Source organism: Pinus tabuliformis, chromosome 3_2 (genome assembly GCF_031772625.1).
Source record: "Pinus tabuliformis cultivar Carrire ecotype Pingquan chromosome 3_2, CPIR1, whole genome shotgun sequence".
Lineage (NCBI taxonomy): Eukaryota > Viridiplantae > Streptophyta > Pinopsida > Pinales > Pinaceae > Pinus > Pinus tabuliformis.
This window is the reverse complement of record NC_142302.1, coordinates 1,155,376,749-1,155,390,859: the sequence shown is the minus strand read 5'-3', so window position 1 is coordinate 1,155,390,859 and position 14,111 is coordinate 1,155,376,749. Positions and strand designations below refer to the sequence as shown.

Sequence of the window (14,111 nt, the reverse complement as noted above, 5' to 3'; positions counted from 1 at the left end):
CTGCCACACAGACGATTGTCTGTCCTATGTACATGAAAATTAATTTATAAAGTTGAGCATGTGAATTCCCGCCTCAGCTAGATCATGAAAATATTATGAAGATAATGTATTGTATTGTATCTTATTATAGGTCACTTTCCAGTTCGAAAAACCTCGGATCCTCATGATAAAGCATTTCACCCGACATCAAAAGATTTACGACCTCATGCTTTAAGGGGCAACTATTATAGACATATTTGGGCACTACAGCCCCAATCACATATGTCCATAAACCAAGGGCTCTCAAACCCCTAAAAGTGTTGTTTCAAACCCTAAAGGATCAAGGTCAACTGATTACATCATTTCCGCGAAGTTCTCCTTGAAAAATTGCTCAGAACTAGTCAAAACTGGACCATACAGGTTGCTCTATGCTGAGGGTGCGATGCATCTCACTTGCTACACACAAAGGGTGTGATGCATAATGAAAATCCCTTCTGTAGGGTGAAATGAGCAAGAGCAGACAAATGGAAAAAGCAATTTTCTAGGTGGAAACTCAAAGAATCTTCTAGAAACTGCTCATATGACACTTGCCTCTCTGAATTCGCCCAAGGATGAGTAAGATATCATGAAATCTCTAAGTGGAACCAAGAAATATCATTGAAATGACACTAATCAAAATCCCAGAAGCTGACTCACTCTCCTACAAACATCTATATATGGATCCCTCATCCTAGAGATCCAAAAGGATGGAATTTTGTAATTTGTAAGGAAGTGTTGTTGGTTTCTCTTTGAGACATTGTATTGTTGGGTGATCTTGCTTTTTATGAGGTGAAGAGGGCTTTCATGCTGGGAAGATGATGCTGGATCAAACAGCTTGGTTGTAATCCTCTCTTCTACTACTTCTATCAATAAAGCTATTTGAGTTTTCCTCCATATACTTGTATATCTTTGAATCTTGTATTTATATATGTGTTTGTATGGTCAATGTACATCTAATCCTATATTGTTTATCGTTATAGATCTCTATGCTTTTATGGTATTTTGCTGCTTTGACTCTATAGGTGTTCTTTGAAGTGGGACAAGTGAGAAAGGAGTGGCAAAAGCTCTATCAAGGGAGAGATTAAACAAGCAAGGAGACTAGCGAAAGACTGAGGTTGGTACTCTTTGCTTCTCTCTCATCTATCTCTCATAAAGGAAAACACAAGTAACTTTGGTTTGTTTATTTCTAAGATAGCTACCCGTCTTAGTGGGACTAGCAGCTTTGAATGGACACTAGTTTTCCCAATAACAGAGCGACCACCTGACTATCCATAAGAAGCACAGTCTCAGTGCTCCAAGCAGTTGGAAGAGAGTGGGGGACTATAAAAGAGTCTGTATGGGAGTTGCGCGACAAGGAGGTTGCACGTAGGATCAGTATGACAGGTCACATCCGTGCACATGGGTAGGCTGGGAAGTGATTGTTGGTATCATTGTTCATGACAAGATGTCCAATTTAAGGCAACGAGGAGTGGACGATAGGCAATTAAGACACAGAGTCGAAACTAGATTTGGGACGATTTTCTACCAAGAATGCATTAATGACTCAGAAATGGGGGGAATGGTCAAATTCAAATTCGAAGGATGCTATAAAACTACTAAGGCGGGCCACGAGACAACACTTTTTTGTTTGAGATTTGAGCTGTTAAAGCAAGCCCACAGTGTTGAGCGCCAAGCGGTGTTTGAGCCTCCAAAGTCACGAATAACTACAGATAACTCGAATAAGATGACAACTACAAGGAGAGGTGTGGGCTTTTCAAAAAGTACCACCGAAGAAGCCACGTAGAGCCCCTCGCTGCAGGTGGTGGAGGCATTGGTAATTCCAAAATTTCTCCAGACACCGAGGCCTAAAACGGATCCACAGGCAACAGGACCAGTCCGCATGTCCCCACGAATTCTGCGGTTTGGTAAACTGTCTATGGAATATAAGGGCAAGACGATTAATATTGATATAGATGATGATGAGGAGGATCTCCAGGCATTTGTAGAAGAGATTAAACCAGATGAAGAAATGGAGGAAGACATTCAACTAGTGTGCACTGCAGCAAAACTGCCCAAATATGTCCCCCCACGGAGAGGGAAAGCAAAAGCAGCGAAGGACGTGGATGTTGTTAAGAGTGCACTCGAAACCCCACTCCTCCCAGCTAGAATTCTATTTGAGGGTTCAATCCTGGGCCGCGTGCCGACGATAAAATTTGAAAAATGGGACCTCGCAGATAGCGAAAAGTTCCCACATTTGGAGACTAGCCAACTTATGAAACAAAGCAAGGAGGGGTCAGTTACAGCACTACAACCACAGAAATGGCTGCGTGGGGTGGAGGAGGTTTGGCTACTCCACCTATTATGGATTCCAAACTTTCACTAGGCACCAATCACGATATTTGTCATCATGAAACTACTTTTCCTAGTGCATGATGGGTACTTGTGGCTGGAGGAGCCGATTCCCATCATGACGAAGCTCATTCACAGGATTTCTCACCTTCCCTATACGGGAAAGGACCCCATGGAATAGCTGGCCAAAGCGGAGACTTGGTGCTCGTAGAAGCCATGAAGAAGAAATACAGGTTGGACAAGAAGCAGAGGGGCTATGTCATTACTAGCATTCAAGATAAAGGGGTGCACGTAGCCACCCAGGTGCTGGAAGAAAAAGTGATGAGAAAATGCCATGCAATGAGGTACCAGCAACGGTCATCATGTTGGCTGAACAATGCACCGAGGGGGTACAGTTCAACTGGGCACAGTTCCTCTGCGAGGAGTTCTTGAAGAACTACAAGGAGGCCCAGAAGCAGGGTAACACCTTCCACTATGTGTAGTTGCTCTTATCCATCTTATTAGTTGTAGGGGAATTGTTGGAGGATAGAAAGTTTCCTCCTCTTAACCAGGACTTGCCAGAGGCAGCGAAATACGTGTCGCTCTAGGCGACAAGGCATGCCATGCGAATCCACGAGATCAAGATCTTTTGGATACTCATGGAGGTGAGCATACATATGTGGATCAACAAATGGCTACGTCTATCCCCCAGGATATACGACAGTCTATGGAGCTTTGTAGACTTTAAGGCCGATATGCACAATGTGTATATTAGGGCGTGGAAGGATTCAGAGCAAAAATGGACAAAACTCCCCTTCATTGTGATTGATGATGTTGTTTTCGCCGTGCTCGACTGATGGCCACCCGAATGGCACACCCCGAATCTGGCAGTGCGCGATGAGACGAAGATTCAAAGACAGAAGGATGTCGCCAAGCTACTGGTACAACAAAAGTGGATCGAGCAGTTTGTCGAGGAGGTAAGGGCTTCCCACGAATCAGTGAAGGCTGTTGTAGAGAAAACTAAGGCCAAGGAAAAGCTAGTAGTAGCACTAGCAACGAGGGTAACCACGACGCAGGAGGGAAAAGGCCCGGACCTGACCACAGGACAGGGGACAGATGACATGGTGGTAGGTGCGGGCCCAAACACATCATTGACACAGCTAAAACGGTCGCACGGTATGGAATGGACTAGGCCTCGGAAGAAGACCAAGGCTTCCAAATTGGATGGGGAGCCTATTACACTGATAGAGGGTGATATATACAACATCGACGACACAGTTTGCGAGGTCACCAGGGAAGCACTCCAAGAAGCAATGACAAAGCAGCAAAATTTGTTGGGGGCACTCAGGGCACAACTTCAAGGACTTTAGGTGTGACTCCCACAAGAGGGAATGGTATCCATCTACGATTCCACTGGAGCATCGGTAACAGAGCAGTTGTTGCAGGCAAAAATGGCCAACACTGTCACGTTGCAGGAAGGAGCACTGATAGTGTACAACGTGGAGGATAGAGCCGTGGTAGGATGGATCAAGGGACTCGGCCTAAACTTGGTTGCCCTTCCATGGGACACTGTTAGAGCATTACATATTACGGAGCAATGGAACACATAAAATCTTGCAGAAATATAAACACAGAAAACACATAAAACAAGAGAGACACAGATATACGTGGTTCACCCAGTTTGGGCTACGTCTACGGAGAAACAGCTAGTCCTTCTTTTATTATATTATCCAGCAAACTGAAGAGATACAACCTACAACAGATCTGCTGTAACACCCTCTTCACTCTCAATCTCCTCTCTTTTCCTCACCCAAAATATAGATATACATAGACATAATACAATTCCCTCATATATAGTGAGGGGTTGCCTTTTAGGGCAAAAAACCATAAATTAAACATAACTTCCACCGTTAGATCATCCGCCTGATGAACAGCCCAGATTGACTAGAAATTACTAGACTTTTACAAGGCAATTTTACATCTATTTTTAGCTTCGGGGGCACTGCCCCCGAACCCCTATCAGGGGACCGTTGGCCCCTGGACCCCCTAGATGGGGGGGATTAGCCCCCCTAGAACCCCATGGGGGGGACAAGTCCCCCCTGCACCCCCCTGCATAGAGGGGTGTATAGTCTTCCTGGGGTATACATCTAACTGAAACCTTTGAATACAGAAGATAATCAGGATCCACACCCAACAGATACTTTATAGAGCTACAGGATGGAGCGATAGCAGAACTCCGTGTTAGGGAGGGATGTGCAGTGAAAATGCTAAGTGAATATTGAATCAACATTGAACAACTTAGCCTACAATGCGATGAAGAAATGGCGTAGAACCAGTAGTTGGAGCAGATTGTAGAGGAAGCATGTTGTCGTGTCCCAGAATTGGAAATTGCGACAAATCTACCAATAGGAATGCGGATCCACAAATTGGCCAGTGGATTCTGTGAGGGAAAGGAGGAAGCTACGAGGATCTAGCTGGACCTCAACATGCAAATTACTGAACTACAATTAGAGGCATAGCCATTCACGCCCCTAGAAGTTCGAGAACAGCGTGGCGACGATGTTCGAAAAGGGTTGGAAGAAATTGAACAGGCAGTGCAGAGCTGTACCACTTTGTTGGAAGAATCCTTTGGGGCCTCACAACCTTATAGGAGGACCCCACCATACAACGGTTGGAAACATAGGAGTGGGAGCTTCAAATGCAATCTGATAGTGTGCGCGGGATGATACAGACAGTAGTCCTAACTCAGCGGCTCACGAGGCTACAATAGGCGAAGGCATTGAAGGAGAAAGTCGACGCAGCGCACCAAAAATAGGCAGTACTTAAAGCACACATACAAGCTTGGATTGATGAGGCCTTCCTCATCGTCGTCGCCATCAAAGGACATATCACACAAATGAAAGTATTTCATGCTCTCAGATAGGGATTTTCCCAATACAGCGAGTATTCAGCCTTGCGGGTAGAGCAAATCCAGTAGACGACAGAATAGTGCATTGCAAACCTTCGAGTAGCTCAGGAACAGTTGGAAGGGCTTCATGCCAAGATCGCTGTACTAGCTGAGACTCGGGATGAGTGACGATGATTGTGTTGGGGGCCTGTTAGGAAATGGATCCCCCCATAACAAGTTTTTAGGCTTAAAGCCCAAGTTTTGGTCAATGTAATGTAAAGACCCCATGAAATGTGGGCATGGAGCGCCAAAGTCTAGGGTTTTCCACCCTAAAATAATGTAATTTAATGTATAGTATGTCAGCCTACCCATGGTCCACGGACCATGGGATTGTATAAATAGAGTGAGGCTCTAAGTGTAAATACAGTCTTAGTTTTGACAAGTAATAGACAGATGTGAAGGCATGGTTAGAAGATAAAAGTGGATCTGAAGTATATTGGGTCATAGTGGTAGGTAGAGGCTCTGCAGCTGAGTGCACAGAGGCCTAGTAGAGTCCGTAGCTAAGTGTGCAGACCCCTGTAGCTGAGTGCGCAGGACAGAGTCGGGTTTGTAACTAAACTTGATTATTAATAAAGATAATATTGACTCAAAATATTGTGCATCTATTTGTAGATCTATATTTCTATTTTCTCGTTATATTTATGCATTTATATTTTTTTCGAGTACACGCACTAATCTGAAAGTTGAATAAGTAATAAGAATATTGGGCCCACACAAACTAAGTTAAGCACTAATATAATAGCATAGTAAGGATCGGATCAGAATAATATTGTATTCACAAAGGTGCACACAGGTTGTGAATAATAGAAAGTTGCGCGGAGCAGCGCAATGTGCAGATTAGGATCGCGAACCTCCAGAACCTTCATCAAGACATCCCTAGGGTGCAGAAACTTGGTTCCAGCACCCTCCCATACTACTTCGAGTGAGAACTTAGTCCGCGCTTTGCGGACTGTTGTCGAAAGGGCCAGTAGTACCGGGATTTTCTTGGCTAAACTCACTACTGCACCTGGGTCAGGCCCCACGTAGCCAACACCTACCATTGATTTCTCCTCCTGAATAACTTTGGCCATCCATCTCTTCCAACACATAAGCATTCTCCCCTGTGAAGGCTGAGATTCTGTAAGGTCCCTTCCATAGGTTTTTAGATTTTTCATGTTTATCCTTCTCTTCATTCTGTGCATCCCAACGAAGAACCACATCACCCATGTTGAAGTTTTCATCTTTGGTCTAGTGGTCATAAACCTTTTTAATACTTTCATGAAGTTTGGAAGTATTTTGAAATACTTCTTCCCTAGTTTGTTGTAAATAGAGCATTTGACTTATTCTCCGCTACACATCACTTGGTTTTCTGCTCACTTCCTGTAGAAGTTTCATGACGAGGACAACAAGGGATGAAGGAAAAACAGTATCAACCTCATACACCAACTGAAAAGGAGACATGCCTATGGATTTTTTAGTAGTGACTCTATCCACCCATAAAGAATTAATGAGCTTTTTGTGCCAGTTATTTTTGTTAACCTCCACAACTTTCTTAATGATGTTGATCAGAGATTTGTTAGAGGCTTCAGCTAGCCCATTCCCATGTAGGTAATAAGTGGTAGAATTCCCCAATGTAATATGGTATTTTTCACAGAACTGCACCATCTTCTTAGACTTGAAAGAAACAACATTGTTAGTGATTATCTGCGGGCAACCAAATCTAGACAATATATTAGTTTCAATAAATTGAATGACAAAAGAATCAGTGGCTTTCCTGGTTGGAATTGCTTCAATCCATTTTGTAAAGTAGTCTGTGGCTACCAGGATCCACTTGTGCTGTGCAGACGGTGAAGGATGTATTTCTCCAGCAAAATCAAAACCCCATTGCTGAAATGGAGCCGAGACCGAAATTGGCTGCAAAGGCCATGTCAAAATTTTTCTTTTCTCCTAAAAAATTTGGCACTCATGGAAGCTCATTACTATTCATTATACATCTACAAAAGGAGTATGCCAATAAAACCAAGCCCTCAAGATTTTGTTGGCTGTAGTTTTCCAAAAGAGGTGGCCGCCACAATCGCCTTTGTGGAAATCAGTCATCACATCCTTAGCTTCATTTTCAACAAGACAGTTTAACAATATACCACCCAGATCTTTCCAAAACAAAACATCATCAAGAACACAATATTTTGAAACCTTCAGTTTTAAGGATCTAATTTTACCTTTGGGCACTTCTGGAGGAGGATTTAAATTCTGTAATACATAAACTATGTTGGAGTACCATGGAGATGAAGTGAACATATCTGAAACTTGTACCTATAAATCTTCTTCATCTTCTTCGGAAAGGGTAGTGATTAGATTGATATCAAATGCATGCAAATCAGATTCAACCATGAATTTGGCCAAACCCTGTCCCTTAATGAGCTTTCTTAGCTTTATTTCTAGATCATATTCTAACATTGTTGCGATTCATTTTCCTCTCCAACCTTCTGGATCAGTCAGTGTAAGGAATTCCTTTACTACTGCTGTTGGGACATAAGCTATAGTATGAGAATGTAGAATATATACTCGAAAGTCTTTAAGCGCTTTTACCAGAGGAAAAGCTTGCTTCTCAGTAATGTTGTATTTTAGTGCTGCATCCCTTATTGTTTGACTGAAAAATATTATGGGTTGTTCATTTTTCTAATCCTTCTTTTGCATCAAGAATGCTGCTAAAGTATGTTCTAAGGTGAATGAAAATCTGATAAAATCTAAAGTATAGTTGGGACTGATTAAAGTAGGAGCAGTAGATAATGAAAATTTGACTGTATTGAAAGAATTTTTGGTATTTTCAGACCATCTTACCTCACTATCCTTTTCTAGCATGTTTGTCACCTCTCTCAAATGCTCAAGGAGGTTGGGGATTGTTAACACTCAGAAATTTCTCTAGAAGTTATTAGAAGAAAGAAAATGACTGAGGTAACCACAAACCAACTTTGGAGTATAGGCTCTAGCCAACCTCGGCTCAAAGAGGGCTCTCTCTATATGATTTAGCTTTGTTTGCTTGGATTTCATGCTAGTTATGAATGTTCCAGGATTTTTTTATTTGTATTCAAGATTGGATGGTGGGATCCTTGAAATAGATGGATAGAATGATGTCTTTAGACCATTGGGCTATGGAGTCAACAGAAGGGCAACAGAATTGGATCAACTCACTAAAGGGAATGTTCAAAGGGAAAGCTAGCATAATAAAGTGCAGGCCTTTGGAACAGGGGGTGAAATGGTTTTAATCAGGCTGAGAGAGAAATTAAGGGTTCTCAAACCGATATGTGAATGAGGAATAGAGAGTAATTGAAAGAAAAGGGAAATTAAGAATCCTTTGATCTGGATTAGAAATAAACAACCTAAAATAAGGAGCAATTAAGAATTCCTTAACTTAGATATCAGTTGAAATCATTTATATGCATAACTATTAAAATAGAGTGATATTAAACAAATTTTGAGATATTGTTCCATTTATAGCATTCAGATTCAGAAATACATTAAAGATTGCGCAAAAAATCTAAGAAAGATAACAATAACATATGAAAATACTTGTCTGTACTTCGCTCAACACATGAATCCTGTGAAATATCTTGTCTTTATTTATCAATCCACCTTGCTGGCTCAGTGAATGATACAATAGATTTACAGCCTTTTTGATCAAAATTCTATAGAAATGTCTAAGAATTCACCCTACATACTTCGAATTGTGAAGTATTTATACAAAAATTATTAAAAAATATCTCAAACTAATTTGAGATTTAATTTAGGAAATAAGAATATATTCTTGCAAGAAGATAGAGACAACTATTGAACTGCTTCATGTTTTCCATTTTATTTTGGTACTGCTAGCCTTTATGGTTTGATTTTAGTCATTTATGTTGCTTTGTTGTTGGATCTTTTACACTGGAAGCTTCATATACTTTTGGCTATCATCTGATACACTTTGACACTGATACTCTTTGACTCTGCTGATCTGTCTTCTTCTTTTTACCTGGATGTTTTACTTTTACTGTACACTAACCTTTTTACTGCATATTTCTCACAGTAAATTAGTCAATTTCTCCCATGTTTCAGCATAAGGTAATTGGATCTTTAGAATCCTTCTATACATTTCATCTGCCTCAGTGTACTTGGAAAAAGTAGGCTTATTGATGAACAAGTGTTTTACCTCATGCCGGAGGTAAAAAAGTTTTCAAATGTTTGATAAAGTACTTTTCCTGTTGGTGATGCCTTGATTGATGATGTACTGACCTATTATTTTTCTATCTCTCTGATTTTTCTATATAATCTTGCTATGTCATGAGCTTTTCATTTATTACCAAGGGACTGGGTAACCCTTTCTCTCTCAAAATTTGAAACTTAGCCATGAACCTATCAACGACTACCTGCATATTCTAACATTTTTCCTCCAAGTTTAACATTAATTTTCTCTTGGAACTAACTTTTCTCACCTCCAAAATTGTTTTTGTTTTGTCCTCTATATCCAATTCCTAAAGCTCATACTTATTTTTACTGTTTAGGAACTGGATAATTCTGGTAGCATCTTCAGGCATTTTTCGTAATTCTTCTTTTACTCTTTGGAAGGCCCCTGTAGCCATCTTGATTAAATCCATCTGTTAAAAAATCACCTGAATAGATGGCCACATATCATTGACAGAGTCAATGATATTGGCCCATAGTAGTTCCTTAGCTTGCCCAAGAGGTTCTTTTAGTGTCAAGTCCTTCTCCATGGCCTCTAATCTTTCATTCATTCTGGCAGCTTTCTGCACTTCTTCTTTGTGCATGATTTTGGCAAGCTTGTAATCAGTTTCCAAGCTTGTCATATTCTCTTTTAGGTTATTAATTTATGTTTCTTGTATGGACATCTCTTCCATAGCCTTGACTAACTTTGTTGCTTCTTCACCTGACGCAACTACTGCTGATGTAGATTGTGTTGAAACCTATTCTGCTATGGCCATAGGAGTTGTGGTAGCCAATGAGGCTGCCAATGTAGGAGGAATAGTTGTTGACACTATTGGGATGACATTGACAGATGTAGTGGCAATATCAGTTTTATTTAATTGGATTGAAGTGTTCAATTCCTTGTCTATCTCCCTCAACTAATCATTTAATTTTAGGACTAAGTCCATCAATTCTTCATGTCTGCTTTGGTTTTCCAAGACATCCTGTGTCTGGGGATGCTATAGCTGAGGTATCTTCAATTGGTTTTTGAGTGTTGCAATTTCATCATTATTTTTCTTAATTAGTTTCTCAGTGGCTTTGATATCTTTGGGATCATGTCCCAATTAAATCACTAAGTCTTCCAAAGACTTGTTTCTGGTATCTTTGGCCTGTGAGGAGACCTTTTCCAATTGATACTGAGCTGAAATATTGGTCAATGAATTGTGCGATTGATGGGTAGCTATGGCTTTTCCAGTTAGGGTGGAGTAAATCATTTCTCCATCCTGTTTGTGAAATTAAATTTGGTCAATGGGATGAATATCCCTTGCCAATACTTCAAAATCAATCTTTTTATAATCTGCTGATGTCCTTGGCTATTGTACCGTTGGTTTTATGAAGGTCATTATCATCTTTCCCTCCTTGATGACAAAGGATGACATCAACCTGGTTTGATTTGTAGGTGTGAGCTTTAAATACTGTGCATAAGACTGTGCCTTCGGCTTCTCATTTCTCATTTTGATTTCTTTAAACCTATCCTTAATATCCTTATTTTTTTTAGCATGCCTACTGAATGAGGAGACTTCTACACTAAGTTTCCTTTCTAAAATTTGAGTGTGTGAGGTTGATGGATCTTATGTTTCTCTAGATGGAGTTGTGCCCCTGCTCATGTCAAAATCAGTATTAGTTACCTCTGCTGAGCCTTTTGTGTATTCTTGTTCTGAAATAGGATTGGGTCTTGGCCTTTTGCTCTGATTGCCTTCATACTGCACATTGGATGTGTCCATGCCTGAACTGCAGGCTCCCTCTCTATTCCTATTGGGATTGTTTTCCTCATTCTGAGGGGTCTGTAAAACAACTGGGGTACTCATGGTTTCTTCTTGGTGTGGTACTTGCAAGAATGAGCTTTCATCAAGCTGTCTTTTTAGATCAATCAAGGTATTTTCAATATCTACCTTTGTACTATCCCTATCTACAAGAGTGTTTTCTAACCACTTAGATTGATTGGCATTATCTCTATCTTTGGTATGGGTTGATGAATGTAAGGCCCCAATTTGACCTTTTGTCTAAGTCTAGTCATAAACCCTTGAGGGTCATATATCCATATAAAAAGAATTTGGAACTTCATTTATTGCAGAATCAGATCTCCTTCCTGCCCTGCTTCTCTAGAATTTCAAATGAAAGGACCTAATTGATTTTTGACTTTAAACTGGGTTCTTTTCTTAGCTGAGACAAAATTGACTTCATCAGAGTTCATTATTTGCCTATAATACTCTAGAGAAAATAACCTCATAGGGAGGTATTTGGGGAGCTTGTATGGGGCTAGTTGGCAACTATATATTCTTGTTTTAGTGTGGGCTTGGTAAAGGTACCGATCTCCCACCTTACTTCGCTTAGAAAATTGAAGGACTCTTTTGATATCTTGGCTTATTCTAGGTGGAGGACTTCTTGTCAGCATATTCATGACTAGATGGACTAAAGAGTTAATGAAGTCTGTATAGGTGTATGGTGAGGAATACTTATGGAAAAATGGTGTCCAAAATATGACAGACCTGGGCTGGCCTCTAGTATCAAGCTTCTAGAGGGTGAAAGGAAATCTGTCTGACTGATAATACAAAAACATATGGTATAGTAAAGATGATTATTTGAATACTCTGTCATTGCGCATTCTAGTAAACTATTCATGCATCCTCTCAGCTATGAACTGGAAATAATTATAAAGAGTCACAAGAGACTTTCCTAGGCTAAAAATGGACATGAAGGCTAGGATGAGCTCATCAAAAAATTCATCAATGGCACAACCCAAAATACATGATATCATAGTCACAATATGCTTGCCCCTTTCAGAGAAAATGGTAGAAACATATGGAGGGGAATCTTTGGGAATGTGTTGCTCTTGTATAATGAAAGTTTGGAACACTTGGGCTACTTTTGATGGACTCAACTTGGTGTACTGGTCTAACAAAACTCCAATTGAGAGTGGGGTTAGGTTTGGACCTGGTTGGACTTGTAACATCTCATTGATTGATTCAGTTGTGATGGTAAACAAAAATTTTTGGTTAGGGGACATTATAGCTCTTTGGTTGGGAATGTAATAGGCATGGCACATATGGACAATTTTAGGAAAAATATGTGCTTGGGGAAATTGGTATTTGGTAAAATTGGAGTCCCAAAGGTTGATTTCATTTGAATGGTTCAGGTATCTTTCTTTACTCAGACAATGAATTTTGAGTAGGACCTCATATGCACTTGTGTCTCTGATTTGAAAATCCCAGTCTGCCAGTGGGAGCTGGTCTAGGTCCAAATGGGGAGTTGTGATAGGTCTGACTTCCATGGCGAGAGGGGCAGCCATAATTCAGTTCTTGTGGATTTAAATTTGGCAGTGTAGGGTTGTATCAGAGGGTTGGAAGGCAATTAGGAAACTTTGAGAAGGGCTTGGGTATGTGGTGTTAACTTGAAAGTATTTTTCAATTACTTAATTAAAGCACCTTAAGAGTGAATGTTTTCAAATTTTGAAAGGGTGTCTAGTAATTCGTTCAAAAATACTTGGATTTTAGGTGAATTGACTTCAAACTGGTGTTCTAGATGATGGTGGAAGGTTGAAAGGGCTCTGAGAGCTTTGAAGGTGGTCTCCACAACTTCTTTGAGGACTAAAATGGGGTTAATTGGTAGTTTTCAGGTTTGCAGGTGTCGCACTGGTTTGCAGAGGCTTTCAAAGAGCTCGAGTGAAAAAAGAATAAAAAGGGTTTCTCGGCATTTTTATTAAGCAATGGTCACTTTTTTGCGGGAAATTTTATGAATGAATAGTAGGTGGTTTATCGGGTTGAGCGGGGAGGTGGTTTCCTAGGCCATCATACCACTTTTATGGAGGAAGTGGTATTTCTGAGGGGTCACTCGATCTACCTCCATGCTTGACACATAGCATATGGGGTTTGGGGAAAAACCATTTTATCAAAGGAGTAAAGGTTGGGCAGATCTGATATGGATATGGACTGTTAGATGCGGGCGATGATGATCAGACGATAGTCGGGTGAAGAAGGTGCACGGATGAAATGAACTGAGGTGTCGGGGGGGCCTAGGGCTTTAATCCTCGACAGTTTGGGATTTAATCAAAGTTAGTAAGGGGATTAATTGATCGGGTGGGGTTTAATGATGGGATTAACCCAACATTACCGAAAACTAGTAAGTTAAGCAAATTTTGTCGGGGGTATGAAGTAGGGGGTCAATTATAGTTTATAATTAAACTAAGGGTTGGGATATTTATATAGGGGATTTAATTAATATATGGGAAAAGTTGTATCAAGATTAACATAATTATATCAAAAATTAATATGAAATGAGATGAGAAAATCGGATATACCCCTAAGTAAAAAGGTAATCTTTGTGCATACACTTTATACTTAGAATAAAATATTTTTTGTGGGTTTCTCAACTGAAAAGGGATTTAACATAGAGTTACTTTACTTTTCCTAGGAAAATGAAGTTTAACCTTATGTAAATGGGTTTTATTAGGGTAGTGAAGGGGGATGACTTTTATGAAGTGGATTCTAACACTTGATGTCCATAAGTCATTAAGCCAAGGGTCTGGCCCCACCAAAAGTCAGAGAAATGCTCTGAGCCTCTTTGACTTGAAGGATTTAAAGTACTAGAACATACTTGTGGATGGGAAATTAGTAAGGGG

General features: G+C 40.3%; 1 pseudogene; it reads left to right on the top strand.

The window, feature by feature from the left end:
* Window positions 1-1,897: 1,897 nt before the first annotated feature.
* LOC149184819 (puromycin-sensitive aminopeptidase-like) overlaps window positions 1,898-14,111 on the top strand; it is a 188,161-nt pseudogene continuing 175,947 nt past the window's right edge.